The sequence below is a fragment of the Lissotriton vulgaris genome, chromosome 7 (assembly GCF_964263255.1).
Source record: "Lissotriton vulgaris chromosome 7, aLisVul1.2, whole genome shotgun sequence".
Classification (NCBI taxonomy): domain Eukaryota; kingdom Metazoa; phylum Chordata; class Amphibia; order Caudata; family Salamandridae; genus Lissotriton; species Lissotriton vulgaris.
The window spans coordinates 492703144-492717946 of record NC_141695.1 but is presented as its reverse complement, the minus strand read 5'-3'; the positions used below and the strand labels follow the sequence as shown (position 1 = coordinate 492717946).

The 14803-nt window shown below is 43.6% G+C and overlaps 1 long non-coding RNA gene across 1 annotated transcript in view; it reads left to right on the top strand.

The window, feature by feature from the left end:
• LOC147701944 (uncharacterized) overlaps window positions 1-14803 on the top strand; it is a 237667-nt gene that overhangs the window by 124655 nt on the left and 98209 nt on the right. Inside the window, exon 3 of the long non-coding RNA XR_015297487.1 lies at window positions 13674-13864. This is a non-coding gene — a long non-coding RNA (uncharacterized LOC147701944). The remainder of the gene's footprint in view (window positions 1-13673; window positions 13865-14803) is intronic.

Below are 14803 nucleotides of genomic sequence, written 5' to 3'. Positions count from 1 at the left end.
GGAATCTTCGCGGGAAAAGTCTTCGGGCCACTTATTTCGACAACAGGATCGATGAAGCGGGGTGCACCTTCCCTCGGAGATTTCACACGAAGTTCCTCACGATCGTCGGGCTTGGACCGGTACCACTGATGCAGCCCCACGTTGGGCGCCAACTGAAGGACTGGGTTCTGTAGGACCCAGCGGTGCCAGGGCACAACACCTGAAACCTTCGTGGGTAACCTGCTCCGGCGTACGAATGACAGAGACACGGGACACTTCCTTCGGCGTCAAAGATTCAAGGTTTATTTACTGCAGGGAATACAGTAGTCACGACAAGCAACACACGTGCAACTTGGGGAGACTGCTTCAAATTGGTTCTGTAGATCGCTCCTTTTATACAGTTTTTACCCATAAGACAACATGGCACACAAAAGTTTACAACCCGGTTCCCACCATCATCCCCCAGAGGGGTCGCTTTGGTCACTTTAAAACACACAAGGTCCGGATCATAAGTGCGGAAACATTTGGCGGTTCCCAACTGTAAAAACCCATCTTCCCAACATTAGTGCATTCCAATCAGTAATAAAACAGATCGAAGTAGGAACAAAGACAGGTGCAGAGGAAGACGGAGACAGTGGGGAGATCGGAAAGGGTGTAAAAGGGGAGGTATCGGGAAACACGAGATACAGGCATCAAAGGGACGTGCCTAATGAGATGCACGGCTGAGACAATAAGTCCGTGCAGCAAGATGAGCCTTGAGCGGCGCCATCTGCCTTACAGTAACATCCCCCTCGTCATAAAGACACTTACAAGGGACATGTGTCTTCCGTAAATATCTTGGGAGTCCCAGGGTCGCGAAGCGGACATCGTCCGTTCGCTGGCTACTTGAGGGCAAGAGACAAAATGGATGCCGTATCTAAGATGGAACCCGTGGGTACAGATGAAAAACCCACATAACAAACGAACGGTTTAAGTTAGCACAGCGAAACTGCGCACACTTACTAAACTCGTCATTTGCGGTTCATAGATACCAGACTCGACCATATTCGTGCGAGTCAAAAAACACCACTTACAATTGTCACGGAACCTCACATGGCCCGAACACATTTCCCATGTGAAAAACATCTTGTCAGCCTTACAAACAGCAGGCTTGCATGTCAATGCTAAGAAGTCAAAGGCAAAGTATTTGGGATACATGCTAGGGGGCGGAGTCATAGCAACTCAAGAGGAAAAAGTCAAAGCCATATTCCATACACCTTTTCCCAGTTCAAAAAAGGAGCGAAGAGCTTTTTTAAGGCTTATTGGCTATTACAGGAGATTCCTGCCGAATTTTGACAAAGGGCTTCTCCCCTAACAGATCTTCTTTAAAAAAAAAAAAAACACCATTAAAAAGGAAATACAAAATCCTTCAGAGACTGCCAGGCAGGCGTTCAACCTCCTAAAAAAAGCCATCACTACAAGTCCAGTGCTAATATCCCTAAACTTTGAGGAAACCTTTTTCCTAACTACTGATGCCTCCAATACTGGCTTAGGAGCAGTACTCTCCCAAATAGGTGCTGATGGCTTAGAACATCCACTGTTATACATCAGTAGGATGTTGTTCCCCCGGGAGACAAAGTATCCAACAGTAGAGAAAGAGTGTTTAGCGATACAGTGGACCGTGGACAAGTTAAAGTATCACCTAGAGGGAAATCCCTTTGTTTTGTATACCGATCATGCTCCACTACAGTGGATGTACAGGAACAAGTCCCAGAACCCTAGAGTGCTTAGGTGGTTTTTATTTCTACAACCATATGCCATGATAATCCAGTATAGTAAAGGGTTAGATAATAATGCAGACTTCCTGTCCCTCTCCCCGATCGGGAGAATCCAAGTGGGTAGGTGTGTAACCGGGAGTACCCGGTGACTGACTGCAAGACTCCAACGATGGATTGGTGGGTTGTTGATTCCTCGACTCTCCCCTATTTTCAATCCACCCAGACGGACTGGACCACCGAGCAAGAACCACTCTGGGGTCCATATGCGGAAGAAGAGAAGGAATATCACTTTAAGGGGGCGTATGCTGCGTGTGAGGAACCGCCCTGGAATGACGTAGGAGCCGGTCCATTGGTGAAAAAGCAGGAAGCCCCGAGGTCGGCGTGTGACCTCACCGACAAGGAGGATGGAGAGGAGTCTGGCGTTTGTGTTCAAGTGGAAGAGGACGATGAAGCAGATCCGAAGAAGACTAGAAGTCTGGAGGCCACCTTTCCAGCGATTCACCCAGCCACACTCACGGAGGAGTGTGGCTTTCCCAGGTACGACAGAGGGTGTCGAGCTGGGTCGGGAGGAGGGGAGGGTCTGAGACGAGGTAGCGTAAGGGTAAACCGAGTATTCCCATGTGTCTACGCACCTCTGTTCCTATGTACCCCCTTCCCTACTTTCCACATCGCGGCACTAGAGCACTGAATGAATAGCAAGACCACACTAAAGCACTAGTGTTATCCCTTCACTACCCGGGACCCTTTGTAATTTAGTCTTCAGGCAGATGACTGAAGTATCCCTTCTCTTTCATTTTAGGCTGATCCTGCGCTGAGGAGAGGAGACTACCACACAGAGAAAGGCACCACTGTGGCATAAAAGAAGAATAGAACTGTTATTCTTTTCCAGCAACCACGGACCCGGCTGCTCCCTCACGTGAAAGACATTCAACAAAGAAAAAGAAGTCTTTTGTTAAAATAAAACCCTATATACCCAGGTCTGGTCTCCGAACCATTTCTCCCACTCCGCTACTAGGGGTTTGAACCAGTCCAAGTCCTAAGGCCTACTTCACTGCATCAGTACTTGGGTACTGATTAAATTATTACAGTTCTGAAGAAGAGTGCCTCACTGAATTTGTAAATGCTTGAGTTTTAGCGCAATGAATGGATTAGTACATACTGATGAATGAGTAACTAAAACAATGCAACAGCAGTGACAGAGTATTTAGTGGAAGTGAAAAGATACAGACTGGGGAATTGAAGATGTGAAAGACAAATGTGCAGGTGAATAGAAGACTGCATGCATAATGCATAGGAGTTTGAAACAGTCCATGTCCTAAGTCCTACTTCGCTGCATGAGTACTTGGGTACAGACTGAATGATTACAGTTCTGCAAGGAGACTGCCTGACTGAATTTATAAGTGCTTGAGTTTTAGCGCAGTCAATGGATTAGCACATACTGCTGAATGGGTCACTAGAACAGATCAACAACAGTGACAGAGTATTTAGTGGAAGTGTAAGGAATATGTGTAAGACAAATGTGCAGGTGAATAGAAGACTGCATGCATAGTGCATAGGGCTTTGAAGCAGCCCATGTCCTAAGGCCTACTTCACTGCACGAGTACATGCACAGTGACTGAATGATTAGTACTATAATAAGAGACACTGGGGGAATTCATAATTGAGTTTTACTTTGATGAATGGATTAGTAAATGGTACTGAAAGAGTCGCTATAGGATTGCAAGAGCAGTCCCAGGGTGTTTGCTGGAGTGTATGAATACTGACTGGGGATTTGTTGGCCCGAAACACAAGTGTGAAGGTGGTTAGACCACTACATGCATAGTGCATAGGAGTTTGAAGCACTCTATGCCCTAAAGCCTGGCTCACTGCATGAGTAGATGCATACTGACGGAAGGATTATAGTACTATAAGGATAGACACTGGGTGAATTCATAATTGGTTGAGGTTTACTTTAGTGAATGGATTAGTACAAGGAGCTGAAAGGGTCATTTTAGGATTGCAAGAGTAGTCACAGGGTGTTTGCTGGACTGTATGTATACTGACTGGGGAATTGTAGGCCTGAAACACAAGTGTGAAGGTGGTTAGACCCCTACATGCATAGTGCATAGGACTTTGAAGCACTCCTTGCCCTAAGCCTGGCTCACTCCATGACTACATGCTTACAGACTGAATGATTACAGTACTATAAGGAGAGCCAGTGGATGAATTCATAATTGGTTGAGTTTTACTTTAGTGAATGGATTAGTACATGGAGCTGAAAGGGTCACTATAGGATTGCAAGAGCAGCCACAGGGTGTTTGCTGGAGTATATAGATACTGCTTGGAGAATTGTAAGCCTGAAACACAAGTGTGAAGGTGGTTACACCACTACATGCAAGGTGCATAGGAGTTTGAAGCACTGTGTGACCTGAAGCCTGGTTCACTGCATGAGTATATGCACAGTGACTGAATGATTACTACTATAATGAGAGACACTGGGTGAATTCATAATTGATTGAGTTTTAGTTTAGTGAAAGCATTAGTATATGGTACTAAGAGTCACTATGGGATTGCAAGAGCAGCCACAGGGTGTTTGCTGGAGTGTATGGATACTGACTGGGGAATTGTAGGCCTGAAACACAAGTGTGAAGGTGTTTAGACCACTACATGCATAGTGCATAGGAGTTTGAAGCACTCTGTGCCCTAAAGCCTGGCTCACTTCATGACTACATGCATGCAGACTGAATTATTACAGTACCATAAGGAGAGACCGTGGATGAATTCATAATTGGTTGAGTTTTACTTTAGTGAATGGAGTAGTACATGGAGCTACGAGGCCTTAGAGTAGAAGCGCGCTTTATAAAATAGATTTTCATTTCATTCATTTAATTTAATTTCAGCTGAAAGGGTCACTATAGTATTGCAAGAGCAGCCACAGGGAGTTTGCTGGAGTATATGGAAACTGAATGGGGAATTGTAAGCCTGAAACACAAGTATGAAGGTGGTTACACCAGTACATGTATAGTGCATAGGAGTTTGAAGCACTCCGTGCCCTAAAGTTTGGCTCACTGCAAGAGTACATGTACTTATATGTCTGCAAACACATCAACAAACCAAATCATTCTCTCACTATTTGCACCAACATTACATCAAAAAAGTGACACAATACAACCACAAAGAGGCGCAAGGGGTTTGTAAATCTGCATCAAAGTATTTGCAGCAGTGTTTGTATACTGACTGGGGAATTGTAGATTTGAAACACAAGTCTGATTCTAGACAATCAACACTATTAATTACTGTAGAAGGACTAAAATGACTGAACACATTCCAGAAATGTAAATACTGCATTTTAGTGTACAACCATAACTCATTTTCCAAATACAAAATCAATACTTGCTTTCTAATTCTATGAAAACTTTAAACAAGGATAGGTTTTTAAGCAGTTATGTGTCTGCAAGCACAAAACGTATAAAAATGCTTCTCTCAGAATGATTCCTAAATGCATACAGACTCAGTGTGATTCTAGACAAAAAATATGAAACCTTGCATTTTATAAAAACACAGTTACTAGTCTAGAAACGGTAAGGTGACTGAACACATTCTATATATATGACTGCTGCATTTTACTATACAATCCTGACTCAATTTGCAAATACATAAGCAATGACCTGCATTATTGGCGCCAACATTACATCAAAAAAGTGGCGCAATAGAACTACAAAGAGGCGCAAGGGGCTTGTAAAACTGCGGCAGTGTATGTATACTGACTGGGGAATTGTAAATTTGAAACACAAGTCTAATTCTAGACAAGCAACACTATTAATTACTCATCAAGGGCTAATATGACTGCACACATTCCAGAAATATAAATACTGCATTTTAGTGTACAACTATGAGTCATTTTGCAAATACAAAAGCAATAACTGGTTACTAATTCTATCAAAACTTGAAAAAAGGATGGGGTTTTAAGCAGTTATCTATCTGCAAACACAAAACGTACAGAATTGCTTCTCTCAGAATGATTCCTAAATGCACCCAGACTTAGTGTGATTCTAGACGAAAAAGATTAGACCTTGCATTTTACCAAAACACATTTACTAGTCTAGAAACAATAAAGTGACTGCACACATTCCATGTATATAACTACTACATTTCAGTGCACATTCCGGACTCCTTTTGCAAATACATAAGCAATTTGCTGCATTATTTGCGCCAACATTGCGTCAAAAAAGTGACTCAATGGCAGCACAAAGAGGCGCAAGGGGCTTGTAAATCTGCCCCCAGAGAATTTGCAGTAGTGTATGTATACTGACTGGAAAATTGTAGATTTGAAACACAAGTCTAATTCTAAACAAGCAGCACTATTAACTACTTTAGAACTGGAAAAGTGACTGCACACATTCTACATTTTTTAGTACTGCACTTTACTGTACAAAGCTGACTCACCAAACACATTAACTTACCAAATGCTTTTATCACAATGGTTATACAAATGCAGATAGACTCAGAATGTGATTCTACACAACTAAACTACCCCTTGTACTTTAGCAGGATAAACACATTACTCTTATTAAAAACAAAATGCACCACATACATCCCCAAGATAACAACTCCCCTTTCAAATTGATTTGTAGATTAAGAAGAATGTCTGTCACACACAAGATTTTCTTATACAGAATCTCTGTACTTCACTGTTCTTATCAAAACCAAAAAATAGCAACCTTTCCCTCCCAATCTACACACATATGCATGTAAATAACAAATCACATTGCTTCCCACATTAATTCAAAAGCAAACACACATTTCTATTGGTTGAACATTTGAACCCTTTCCAACTGACATAACTTTGAACCCTAACCCCAATTTGCTTTCGGCTGTTACTATAGTAACACAGTAAGCGAACAATGGTTCTGCTACTTTCAATCATAGAAAAAGCAAAGACCATTTACTATCAAATCAAAGCCCCTATAGTGGCTAGTTCATTGAATGAAACATGAAAATAAATTTAGGGGGGACCATTAATCCCAGATGAAGAAAAATTCTCCCAAATATTTCTGGGAAAAAATATTATTTATGATCAAGTTTGTTAGTGTATCCACACACATAATAAAGACAACATTAATAACAAATACATCACATCACATTACAAACATAAGCAAGTGTGAACATTACATAAATATGCACATCACAACACATTACAATATATACATATAAAAATTATAATATCAAGTTCTTCAGGTCACGCCCTATTCTTAATTTAAATCATAAGGCCCCACGTTGAAATCTCTTCTACATTCTACTACCAATTTAGTGCTCACCAAATTAATGCGATGTGGCGTCTTCAATAATCAAGAAGTCACATGTCTGACTAGGCAACATTGTTTGTTCTTACTTCTTGATCCATTAGGTGAACGAAGTTGGATTTCCCTTACGGTCTTCAACAGTTGACTAATTGATTATTGAAGACGCCACATCGCATTAGTTTGGTGAGCACTAAATTGGTAGTAGAATGTAGAAGAGATTTCTCCCTGGGTAATACGAATCCCTTTTTTTAATATAGATGTGTTTTGGTCCCTTTTTTTTGTATAGGTTGCACACACTTTTATGTAGTCCTGGCGAAGACCCCAGATTGACTAAACAAGTGTATGCGACATAAAGAGGGGTCGAAACGTAGACGTGTCTGTTAAAACGTCCGAATCAATGTCTAACAAGAGACTGTACAATTCAATTCTGATGATTGGACCTATGATTTAAATGAAGAATCGGGCACGACCTGAAGAACTTGATATTATCATTTTTATTTGTATATATTGTAATGTGTTGTGATGTGCATATTTATGGAATGTTCACACTTGCTTATGTTTGTAATGTGATGTGAGTTATTTATGTTATTAATGTTGTCTTTATAATGTGTGTGGATACACTATCACACTTGATCATAAATAATAATTTTTTTAGAAATATTTGGGAGAATTTTTCTTGATCTGGGATTAATGGTTTCCCCCCCCCCCCCCCTATTTTTCTGGAATTGATTTTCATGTTTCATTCAATGAACTAGCCACTATAGGGGCTTTGATTTGATAGAAAAAGCAAAGATAATTTACTATGATCGATAGTAGCAGAACGCTTACTGTATTAATCCCCAGGTTCTATGCTTCACTGGGCAACCCCATTGTTTTTAATGGGTTACCATAGTAACAGGCCATGCAATAGTCCACTGAAAAGCAGGTCAAAAGTTCACCACAGAATGTTACTAAACCAAATAGCAAGTGTGTTTGACTTCTCAAAATACTACCTTATCCTATGGAATGTTCCTTTCAAACAGTTCTTCTTAACCAATAAGAAACATACTTTTAAAAAATAGAAACATGCACCCTACTTTTTAGTCTATAATGTTCTCAAACAACCAATCATTTCTCTCCTTTTTTTCAAAACTGCATCTCACCCACCATCTTAGAAAATCCTTACTTCTCAAACTGTCATTTCATATACAGGCACCGTCTGAGTGCATCCAGACCTTCCTTCAAGATGCTTAGCATGTGGATTGTTGGACACAGCTATATTTTCTGGAGCCAAAGGTATGCAGAACAGAAAGGAATTCACAAAGCCCTAGGTTTACCAAACTTATACATTAAATGGATTGAACAGAGAGGGTTAAAGTGGCACCAATTGATGCCATTGGTGAAATCCTTTTTACTTCTCCAACACCCTGACCTCATAATTGTGCACTGTGGTGGCAATGACCTAGGCACTTTGACTGGGATAGGTCTAGAAATTCTTATGAAGGACACCTTTGGAGAATTGACGTCACTTTTCCCCCAAATTGCCTTTGTTTATTCTAACATATGCCCAAGGCATAAATGGAACTGGCCCAGTCAATTCTGTCCACAGATTGAGAAAGCTAGGAAACATATGAATAAATCTGTTTCTGCTTTTCTCCGAGACGATAGACTGGGGTCCATATGCCACAACAATCTGCGTTTCAATATGCAAGGCATCTATAGGAGAGATGCTGTACATTTTACAGATGAAGGGAACCGAGTCTTCCTCTTGAACTTTAGACTCTGCATCGGTACGTACTTGTAGGTACTAAAATCTCTCAATAAACACTATTATTATTATTATTAAATCGGTTTTGTACAGCGCACGGTTACCCTAGAGCATCCCAGCGCTTTGCCAACAGAGAATATCAGAAGTAGCAAAGACAGAAAAGGTTAGCAAAAGAGAAAAGTTTTGAGTTGTTTTCGAAAGCGCAGAAGACAAGGTTCCGCGCGTAGGCCTAGAGGGAGGGCATTCCAGAGGGTGGCGACGTTAACGGAGAATCTCCTTCCTCCTGATCGGGCCTTTTTTACCCTAGGAACAACAGTCAGGTGTTGCTGGTCTGAGCGTAAGGTTCTACTGGCTTTATACGGGATCACCATCTTTTGAAGGACGGGGGGGCCTTTGCCTTGCAAGATTTTATGTGCAAGGCAAAGGGATTTGAATTTCACTCTTTCCTGTATTGGCAGCCAGTGTAACGCCCTCAGTGCTGGTTTTGCAGAACGAGACATGGGGATGTTGTAAAGCATTCGTGCTGCCGCATTCTGAACTTGTTGGAGTCTGTTCAGAGTGCTCTCAGGGGCACCGAGGTAGATCGCATTACTGAAGTCTAACCTAGACCTAATCAGGCCCTGGATTAAGAGCTTCCTAGATAGAAAAGGAATGGGTAGTACCTTACGTACCGATCGGAGGAGACCAAAACAGACACCCTCTAATTTGGAGGCCTGGGTTCTGAGAGAAAGATCTTGTTCCAACCAAATGCCCAGGCTCATGATCTCAGCCTTTGGTTCAGGAAGAGGACCTAGGCAACTGGGCCAGGCCAAGCAGGGGAGAGAGGGGTTTTTTGGTCCCATCAGCATAATCTCCGTTTTGGACCCATTCAGTTTAAGTGCTGAGTCCCCTATCCAGGCATGGACCTTTGAGAGGCAGGCGTGAAGTATCTGGGAGTTTTCTATGGATTGGGAGAGGGCGAACACCAGTTGGGTGTCGTCGGCATAGCTCACGATCTTGATGTTGAATGGAGCCACCACTTCCTCCAAGGGAGCCATATACACGTTAAATAGTGTAGGGCTCAGGGAGGAGCCCTGAGGCACTCCACAGTGGAGGTGAGTGGATGCCGATCGTGCGCCCCCTTCCCAAACCTGGAAAGATCTTTCACTGAGGAATGACCTAAGCCAATTCAGCGCTGTCCCCCTCACTCCGGCATCCGACAGTCTCTGGAGTAACACTCGGTGGTTAACAGTGTCGAACGCTGCACTCAGGTCCAGGAGGATCACTGCCACTGATCGCCCCCGAATCCAAAATGCATTGACAGCCAGCAAGGCGGTGTCAGTGCCTTGACCCGGGCCAAAACCTGTTTGAGAACTTCTTAACACACCATTGGACTCAACGAAATTAGATAACTGAGAGTTAACTAATTTTTCCGCGATTTTACACAGTCCTGGGAGGAGCGAGATAGGCCTGTAATTGGCCATATCTAGGGGGTCTAGGGAGGGTTTTTTTAAGAGGGCTTTCACTATTGCGCTCTTCCAATTAGGTGGAACCATACCCGTACCTAATGAGGAGTTGATAACTTCGGTGATGGGCTCCACAATGGAAGGGGCAACCTGTTTAAGGATCCTCATGGGGGCAACATCCCGGGGGGAGCCACTCTTGATTGAGCATAGGACTTTTAAGGACTTCATCCTTAGTGACTGGCCCAAAGGATTCCAAGGTTATCTGAGGACGACCTTCCTCCTCCAATAACTCAGGTCCTATCTTGGGCTGGGGTAAAGAAATGAGAATTTTTTCAATTTTTGAGTGGAAGTATTCTGCCAGATTGTTGCATTTAACTTCCAAATTCTCAGTGGGGGCAGAAGGTGTAGGAACCTTCAAAAGTTCTTTGACCACCAAGAAAGTTTCTCTTGAGGAGTTGGAGGCATTACTAATTTTTTCCTCGAAAAACTGAGTTTTAGCCAGCCGGATGGAGATCTTGTAGCTCCTCATTGCCGTTCGGTATTCCATCTTACTAGCTACCTCCCAGTTTTTTCTCCAGGCACGCTCTAATTTTTTGCATGCCCTCCGTATAACCCTCAGCACAGGTGTGTACCAAGGAGCGGTGTGTAGTCTTTTCTCCTTTATTCATGTCGATCTTATAGGGAGGACGGCGTCTAAGGTGTTCGACATCCACCTATAAAAGTCTGCTTCGGCTACGACAGGGTCCTGTGACAGTAGTGGTCGTGAGGCTTCCAGGCTACAAGTGAAATTTTCCACTGATAGCCTGGCCCATGGTCTGTCGGGAGCACCAACAGTAGAGGGGGGAGATGCTCTCCGACTTAGTTTCCCAGCTGAAAGGGATCAGGAAGTGGTCCGTCCATGGCAGAGGAATAGGAGGGGAAGCTTTCATGATGGAAATATTAGCAAAGATGGGGTCTAACAAATGGCCTTTGTTATGAGTAGGCTCCAGGTTTATAAGGTCCATCCCATAGGTTTTAAGGTCATGTAAGAGGGCAATCGCCAACCGCTCTTCCTGGTCATCAAAGTGGAGATTGAGGTCTCCCAGGGCAATGAAATTTGTGGCAGAGGCAGCACAAACCATTACCGTTTCCATAAGTGAACTGGTGAAGTTTCCAATATTTCCTGGCGGGCGATAAACTAACAGCCCTGACATGGCAACAGTAGGTGAGATTTGGAAGGAGAACTTACAGCTCTCGCAATCTTCCACCTCACCTTTCTGAATTCTGCAGGTAAGTGAGTTCTTATACAGAATGGCGACGCCTCCTCCTCGACCCAACGGTCGATCCTGTGAGAGAATAAGAAAGCCAGGGGGAAGGGCGTTAACCATATCTGCTTCTGAACCCTGCGTCAGCCATGTTTCTGTTAAAAACAGGATGTCTAACTCCTGTTCCAGAATGAGGAGATTAACCTCAAGCGAGTGCCTGGGGAGAGATCTGCAATTCAAGAGACCGAGATGTAGTGTATGTTTTCCCACTACTTGATTAGGGGGGTGACATAGAGCACAATAAGTAAAAGGTAAAGGGTCGGTCTTACACAGGGTACAATATGAAGGTGGCAGGGAACGCAAACGAAGTAGTGCATCTCTGGAATAAGTGCGAGGGGTACCTGGTAAAATCGGCAGAGTGGCTGGCCCTAGGCTCGTCTGGGCGCAGACGGGCATGACTCTGGCACGACTCCGGCGCGTCCGCTGCGGGGAGTCATGGCCGTTCTTTATGACCGCTGCTAGAGCGCGTCACTCACGCACCCCCACCCAATATGGCCGCCAAAGTTAGAGACAACCAGCCCTCGGCGTCTACACTCGGCCGAGAGCTGACCGGGGGAAGAGGGAGGGGGGAGAGGTACAGAAGCGATATAAACAACAAGGAAAGTCTCTACACGCCTTTTAAATCAAGCGTGATAGATGCAAACAATGCGCACAAAATGAAATAAAATCAGAGTAATTTTAAAATCAATGAAGCGCTAAAAGCGCACTGTGCAAAGGAAAGTACAGAGACCTCCCGGCTTCCGCCTCAGGAGGGAAATGAGTAGCTGTTTGGCAATACGAGCAAAGACTCCCAGGGCCCTTTATGACCGCTGCTAGAGCGCGTCACTCAAGCACCCCCACCCAATATGGCCGCCAAAGTTAGAGACAACCAGCCCTCGGCGTCTACACTCGGCCGAGAGCTGACCGGGGGCAGAGGGAGGGGGGGAGAGGTACAGAAGCGATATAAACAACAAGGAAAGTCTCTATACGCCTTTTAAATGAAGCGTGATAGATGCAAACAATGCGCACAAAATGAAATAAAATCAGAGTAATTTTAAAATCAATGAAGCGCTAAAAGTGCACTGTGCAAAGGAAAGTACAGAGACCTCCCGGCTTCCGCCTCAGGAGGGAAATGAGCAGCTGTTTGGCAATGGGCTCTTTTTAGAGCGACCTTGCAACTAAACACATAATCTTGATGTATATCTGAGAAATATGATTTATGTTTTTGATTGGAGTCGCGCACCCAACGAGCCAAAGTCGTGCAGCCGACGCATGCCAGTCATGCACCACGCGTTTGAGTTGCCCACCCTACGGATTAGAAGCTGTGCATCCAACGCGTGCACACCAGGTGTTGAGATTTCACCACGCTCCAGCGTAGGTGGTTTCCTTTCTTTGCTGCAAACCCCCAACTCCCCCTCGAACAAACCCAAGCACCAAGGATATTAACTCTTGAATGCTCTGATTTATCCGCAAGGGAAAAGGGGAAGTGGATTGAGAAACAAAAAGAAAAAACACAGGAGCTCTTCTGACTTCTACTTTGCTTCTCAGTTAAGTGTGCCGGGCTTTCAATAACTGTAGTACAATTACAACAATAATCAATATACTAGGTTATCGCATTCCCTCCATCAGATAACAAGGGTTGTTCTCATTCAACATACCTTTTGAATATTCAGCCCTGGCTTACACTTCTACAACAATTACAAGTTCTTTTTCTCTTGAAAAAACCTTAAATGAAATAAACATTTATGATAGTCTGTTCTAAACACGTTGAATAACATCAAATAATTAGTGTTCCAAAATTAGTGTATTGGTAGAAACTTTAGGTTTTTCAACAACTTGCCATACCTGTATTGTTGTTGTTTATTTTCCGAATTAAGGTTCTGGTCTGAAAGACAAATAAAACAACAACAAGAGAAAGATACCACACCCTAAACCAGTTTAGATACGATTAACTTCTCTTGTCTTGTCAAATGCTTGCTGTTTAAATCACAACTCTGTTTTCACATTTTACAAATTCACATCAAACAAAAAACCTAATTGAATTTCCTTCTCAAATGTTCTAAAGTTTTGTTATTTAATTTGCTCAAGTCTCACAACCTTGTTCGATCTTCAAGTGTTTATTCACCTAGAAATGATCTTTCACCATGAATCTATGAAGCGACTGATTTATCTTTCTGTAGAAACGAAGGAGTTAAGGAAACCTTACTTGGGTTCCAGCCGGAGATGACGCACTGAGTTTGCAGGAAAGCGGAAATAAAGATCTGTTCAAGAAGAAGTGTTCTCAGCTTGCCGTCGGGAAAGTGAAAGGCAGGGGATGCCGTCGGGAAAGGGAAAAGCAGCAGATGCCGTCTGGAGCACTCTCGAAGATCGGGTAAGTCTCCAGTCAGGACCCGGGAAACAGGAAACCTACCAAGAGCTAACAGCCGGGGAGGGAAGGAGTGCTGGAAGTCAATCCTGAAGGGCGCAGACCTTGGGAACCAAAGACGCGAGCCAAAGTCTTTCAGGAATGTGCGTGATGAGTCTCCGATGAAGCGAAGCATCGGTTTGAGCACAGTGCCGACTTTTATAGTTGTTGGCATGCTAATGAGCCCCTGTTGCACGCGCAACGTGTCAACTTCATTATGTATTCGTAAATTCTGCATTGGCTTCTTTCCTCAGTAAAATAAACAAACATTGGCAAATGCACATGCAATAATAAGAAACCCTTGCATTTATTTGAAATACAATCATTTTCTTTTGTTAAAACCCTTTGATACAATGAAGGTTTCATAGTTCAAGCTTTTCGTTGAGTAACCAGATCCTAATCAGTTATTAACCCTTAACACCAGGGGCCGCACTGAGTTCCGCGCTGGATGCGCAACTCCTAATATTACCGTAAAAAATTAAATAAAAATCAGCCCTTAATTTAAATATTTAGTGCCCCGGGGAGTTGGCGGACCCCGGGGCTCGCGGGGGCCTCTCAGCCCCCCCGCCCACACACATTTGCATTTGCTGCTGGGGGGCCTGTGAGCCCCCCAAATATATTTTTTTAAAATTCAAACAACAGCAAAAGACCCGGTGAGGTGGCAGTGTCCAGGGCTGGGGGCCCCTCTGGGCCCCCCATTATAATAAAGCACATTGCCCCCGGGACTTGGCCCCCCTAGGGGCTAATTAGCACTGAAGTGGGCTTCGGGTTTTTTTTACTCACGGGATACACCGCGATTTCTTTTTTTTTAAAAAATTGGCCTTGGGGATCCTTGAAGGACCCCCTGAGCAGGCCTGGGGTGTCAGGGTGTTTCTACCCTATCCCCTTTTTGCGTTTTGCGCCTTT